Source organism: Pongo abelii, chromosome 4, assembly GCF_028885655.2.
Source record: "Pongo abelii isolate AG06213 chromosome 4, NHGRI_mPonAbe1-v2.0_pri, whole genome shotgun sequence".
NCBI lineage: Eukaryota > Metazoa > Chordata > Mammalia > Primates > Hominidae > Pongo > Pongo abelii.
In genome coordinates, this window is record NC_071989.2 from 65,107,661 (window position 1) to 65,113,660 (window position 6,000).

The window sequence follows — 6,000 nt, forward strand, 5'->3', positions numbered from 1 at the left end:
CTATACATCATCTTTGACTCTAATTGTCAAGTGAAGATTACCAATGACAAAATCCCAGAGCATGCCAGTCTAACCAGAGCTATGCTGTCTGAAACATAGCTCTGATTAACTCACTTTGCACTAGGGGGTGGGGTTGGGGGTAATACATAAAACAGAACATTCAAACAAAAAAAGATTGAGCAGATCAATCAACCTTAGAGCAAAGGGTGAAGCTGACTGCTTAAAAGAAAATGAAAATTTGGAGGCAGAACATTCCAAATGTAACAGGGTAACAGATTTACAGTGCTGAAAGGAATGAATCTCCTGCTCTGGATATGTAAACACACAGCTTTAAAACAATCATCTATATACTATAGCAATTTTTCAACCAATGTAGCTCTCTTCTTCATGATCAATCAGCGAACTAATTTCTTATTAAATCTTACTAAGATATATTAGATAGCCGCAGAGTTAAAAAAAAAAAAAAAAAAAAAAGAGACTGTAGCCATTTTGACTACATATATCACAAGTGTTTCTGAAGCCTTTCACACTGTTGACCATCCCTGGTTTTTGAATTTCTCCTATATCCTGGTTTCCATGTAACCAGATAACGTAGTCGAATTTTTTCCTTTATCCTCTTTCTTGTCTCCTTTACTGAATTCTCTGCTAGCTTTTATCTCCAGGTTATGAAGGTACCCAAAGATAAAGTATTGGGCATCGACTTTTCTTTTTAAATACCAACTTCTTTGAAGACATGACTTCAACTACTACCTTCAAACAAAATAATTTCAAGAATTTTGGCTTGGATCTTTCTTTTAATTCCAGTTACATTTCATCTTCTTAGATACTCTGTCTCTGAGTCTTATCAATTTAAGAGGTCTAAAAACAATACACCACAGGTACATGCTCATGAACACATATACACATAAATGCCCACCCACTTTTTTTGTTTTATTATACTTTAAGTTCTAGGGTACATGTGCACAACATGCAGGTTACATATGTATACACGTGCCATGTTGGTGTGCTGCACCCGTTAACTAGTCATTTACATTAGGTATATCTCCTAATGCTATCCCTCCCCCCTCCCCCCACCCCATGACAGGCCCTGCTGTGTGATGTTCTCCACCCTGTGTCCAAGTGTTCTCATTGTTCAATTCCCACCTATGGGTGAGAACATGCAGTGTTTGGTTTTCTGTCCTTGCAATAGTTTGCTCAGAATGATGGTTTCTAGCTTCATCCATGTCCCTATAAAGGACATGAACTCATCCTTTTTTATGGCTACATAGTTATTCCATGGTGTATATGTGCCACATTTTCTTAATCCAGTCTATCATTCATGGACATTTAGGTTGGTTCCAAGTCTTTGCTATTGTGAATAGTGCCACAATAAACATATGTGTGCATGTGTCTTTGTAGCAGCATGATTTATAATCCTTTGGGTATATGCCGAGTAATGGGATGAATGCCCACACACTTTTTAAAAAGTCACAAGGACTTACCATTTTTCCCTATGTACGAACAACTCATCCTCTTCAACTGCCCAAGTCAATGGAGTCCGTCGTTTCTCTCATCTATGCAGTACATTTTAGCTTTTTCTCAGTTACAAATCTTACCCTGTCTTCTCTCCCATAATATATTTCCCACCCGTCTCTTCTTTTTACTCTCCACCACAAACTAACCTAATTTGGACATTGATCACCTCAATAATTTCAACTGTGTTCCTGCTTCCAGTCTTTCCTCCCCACCAAGCATTCTGAACATTGTTGGTGGATCACTCTCTCTAAAACACAACTTTAAACCTGTCATTCTTTTCCTCAACAGCTTTTTAAAAGGTGAATAATAATGCCAAATATTTTAACTATTTAAGAACCTAAAATTTTGGCTTTGGTGTGCCTATCCAATCTATCTTTTCCAATATTCAAGTTTCTCTATTCTAAAAAAAAAGAAAAAAAAAATTCCTTTCCTCAGACTTCTCCCTCAAGCTACCTTACTACTATACTTCTAGAGAGAACTGCTTGCAATTGCAAGCAATCTGGCTTTCACTCCAATAATGCTGAAATTATTCTTGTAGTTTCCAAACTGCAAAGCAAATACTTAAGCTCCTCATTTTGCTTGACCACACCATGCCATTTATAATTCGGTCTTATCTTTTCATCACTCCCTACTAACCATCCCTGTAGACTCAGCAAACCACTAGACTTCCTCTAACATACCTTGTTCTTTCAGTCTGTGCTTCTACATATATTATTCCAATGTCTTTCCTGACTCTGCTGTGCACTACAAACTGCCTTTGAAATATCATCTCTTCTATGGAATTTTCCCCCACTTCACAAACATCTTTGCTCTCAGTGTACTCTTACATCATTCCCTAATAGGATTCAGAACACTGCACAGTAATTGTTTCACATATCTTGATATCCTCAGAATCTAACATAGTTTGAGGCACCTGGTGGACAATTAAGGGTGGGTTTTTATATACTTTCTGGTATGATCTTCTTCTTCTATCTACTCACTGTCACTCAAGTATACTGTATGGAGAAGCAGGATGTATCATGGTTAAGAGGTCAGATTCTGAAGCCAGGCTATGTATGTATGACCTTTAGATCTACCACTTAGCTGGGCAAATTAATTAACTTTCTTGTGCCGGGGTTTCCCTATGTGTAAAAAAAGGATTATTATCTTATTATTATTAGATCTATTTCATAATATTGTGAAGATTAAATGCCTTAATATGGGCAAAGTGCTCAAAACAGTGACTGGCACAACATAAGCACTAAATATATATTGCCTGCTTTAATTAACAGACCTTAGTTACTGCTGATCCTTTCCACAGGCTAGTCCTATATCATGTTCTATATTCTCCATTCTATATTTTGTCCTCCATTCGCTATTATTAATGGGCTGTCTTCATTTTTCCTTTTATCCAAATCCTACCCAGGTTTCAAGGCCAACTTATATAAATCCTTTGCTCATTCCAATCCTTACATGCTCATTCCAATCCTTAAACGATCATTCCCTAATTTTAGTATCTACAGGATTTTCTGCATCACTCTGCATTTAATTAAAACTGCTTTGCATCCTTGTAGTTTTTCTCATATAAGTTTGTCAATCCAATTGTTAGAAACTCTTTGAAGGTCCTGATTACATCTCCTGCACCTTTGTGAGTTCCTGCAGCAGGTAGTAATTGCTTAGTATTTGCTGTGTAAAATAATAAAGCACAATAGGAACCTCAACTCTGATCATTCTGCCTTTGCAATCAAAGAAAGGGAGAAGCGGTGAGAACATTCCATGCTTCTCTAGGAGCCAAGGTGCAAATGTATTAGGGCCAGAGAATTCTGACTCCCATTAAAATGAGCAGCTCTGAAAGAAGGGAGCGGGGGAAACCCTCCCTGCCACTGTAGAGGATTTATAGGTTGCCCTTAAGTTCCCAAACCAAATTGTGGCACTGGGTTTTTTTATGAGAAACGTGTCAACATGACAAAATGATTCAGAGCAGAGGATTTGGAGTCACACAGATCTAGGTTTCAGAGAGACTCCTGTTTCCTTCTCTATAAAGGGGACATTTTAACACCTACTTCACAGGTATTTAACTTTCACCCTAACACTGAACTGAAGTGCAAAGCCTTGGAAACAAATTTAAATAAATTGAAAATACTGCAATTCACAAATAAAAGTGAGAACGTTTTTAGTTACATAAGACTATATTATATTAAATTAGGTGGCAGCAGTATTTATAATAAGCTAAATTGCCTGTGAGAAAATTAAACCGGTACATACTTAAAATGAGAAAAAAATTCCACTAAAAAGTTTGTCCTTTTTGACACTTTCTCCTTCTTGTAATTTTTTTCTTTCACTCAAGATTAAAACAAATGTTCAAGATTATCCCTAAAAAGAAATAGCTGGAAAGCACAATAGCAAGTTGGTTCTATAAATGCAGTATTTCAGTTCATAGTTCAAAAATACTTCCAAATAGGAATTAACATGAATTTAAGAAATTAACATAATGGCAAACAACTAAACTGATGATCTGAGTTCGTAATTTCAAATTAAGAGTTGTTCCAACTTGAAGCTGGCAGTCATACACAGTTTAAAGGGTTTGTTTACAGCACTGACAAAAGCAAATACCACAATCTTTCAGAAAATTCACCCTGGCATTCTAATAACTAGTTATTTTAAGGCAGTATAATTGTTGAAATACTTCACGAACTAAGCCAAAATGCGTTTCCTTCTGAAGGAAAAAAAAAAGAAAAAAGAAAAGGGTGACAAGTCTTATTTTTAACTTGTAATTTTTTTTTTTTTTTCAGTTTCGGATTATGAAATAAAATGCTGTTCATCCACTGAAGGACAGACCCTTGCTTCCTGGACTATCTTCAAAAGCTTAGGTCGGAGGAGGTAAAATTTTAAAAACTGATTTGTTCTCCTTGGGATACAGTGAGACGTGGAATTCATTCGGAATGATAATTATTAATAGAAGAGATCAAAAGAAGGAAAGAAACGTTAATAACGTTTATAAGCATTGTGAACTTTCAACAATGTTGAAACGTTACGATTTCAAGATGAAAAAATGGCTTTGGGGAAGGGAAATCCACCTCGAGAATGAAGACAAGTGCGGAGCGAACAGAATTTCAGGGGAGATGGAAAGGGGATTGGGAAAAACGTGGGATCTGGTAACAAAAAGGGGGGTTTGTTCTTGAAGGGCGTTCTGCAGGGCGGGCGTAAGAGGGGTGCGTGCGTACGCCTGGGTGAAGTTTGTACTCAGGGTTGAGATAATCGAGGTGACAAAGTTGTGGAAGTAGAATTCGGAGGTGCGGGAGCAGGAAGGGGAAGGAATGTGGGGATTTCCAGGCTGGGCTGACAAGTTCCGGGCGCTGCTCTCAGGGGGAAGGGAGGTCTCCTCGAGTGCCAGATAGCCCGTCCGAAACCACCAACACTCTCCCTCCAGCTACGCGACCCAGCACCCGGCCCCTCCTCACCTCAGGCCGCGCCGCCTCGACCCTCCGCGTCTCCACAGCGCACGACCCCCTTGGCGCCAGGCTGGGCCAGACCCGTCGGCCTGGCAGGCGCCGCCCCCGGTTCAGCTGCGCCGGGGCGGCCCAGCGCGGCTCCGCGGGCCTTTTGGCTGCTCGCCCCGGCTCCGGTACGTTCGCGGATCTTTCTCCGCGGAGGTAGCGCGCCACCCCAGTCCCGCGGCGGGGCGGGGCGCTCCCCAATCCCGCCCAGCTGCGCCCCCGGCCGGCCACCGCTGCGTCCCGCCCCCTACCGGGACCTAGGCGCTGATTGGCCCCTGAGAGACCCTTTGCGCCCAGGCATTGGTCCAGCGGCCGCCCGTCGACGAGGGGGCGGGACTCCGAGGGGTAGCGATTCCCGTAACGCGGCTCCCCGCGTCCCGGATTCCGGTGGCTGCGCCCGCGTCGCCTCTCCCAGACTAGATCGAAGGGTTCCCCCCACCTCCCCTCTGTGGGCGGAAAGAGCGGAATGTTCCATTTTTCTGTGGAATAACGGGGTCATGAACTGAAGTCCGGGTGCTGCCCGCCGCCCGCTGCCCCCGCCCTCCCTTCTCGCCAGGGCGCCTGCGGCCTCTCTTCGCGGCCTTCCCCGAGGGACTCAGAGCTGCGAGGGACCGCCTAGCTCCCCTGGGGATGGGGGAGGCGTGGGAGCCTCTTGGGGAAAGTGAAGAGCTCCGTGGCCGTGACTCCGCACGAGACTGCGGCAGATTGTGGCGGCGGCTTCGCTCCAAGACTTATGTAAACGAGCCTTGCCACAGTACTTGTTTAAATTAGTAAATGAGTTTGGGTGCGATTGATAAGTGAGCCCCAGAGCTGGTGGCCCACCAAGCGACTAGTTGTTTGCGGTTTGTACCTCACCGTTTATGATAAAAAATACCGGGTAAAAACCTATTCATCCCCCCTCCCCGCCTCCGCCCCCCGTTTCCCTCAGAAAATGGACCTAAAGGCTCATGATGTTTGTTTCTCCCCAAAGGAAGATGAGAATCTTGAGTTAAAAGATAAGGCACGTGCG

At 42.6% G+C, this 6,000-nt stretch overlaps 1 protein-coding gene across 4 annotated transcripts in view; it reads right to left on the reverse strand.

Annotated features, from left to right (window-relative positions):
- The window catches only part of IL6ST (interleukin 6 cytokine family signal transducer), a 58,173-nt gene extending 52,950 nt beyond the window's left edge, over positions 1-5,223 (reverse strand). Inside the window, exon 1 of one of the 4 annotated variants that reach the window (XM_024247062.3) lies at positions 4,956-5,223. The gene's annotated coding sequence lies outside the window, so the exon portion shown is untranslated. The remainder of the gene's footprint in view (positions 1-4,955) is intronic. The other 3 variants (XM_024247064.3, XM_024247063.3, XM_063724111.1) reach the window with 3 other exon arrangements.
- Positions 5,224-6,000: the final 777 nt, after the last annotated feature.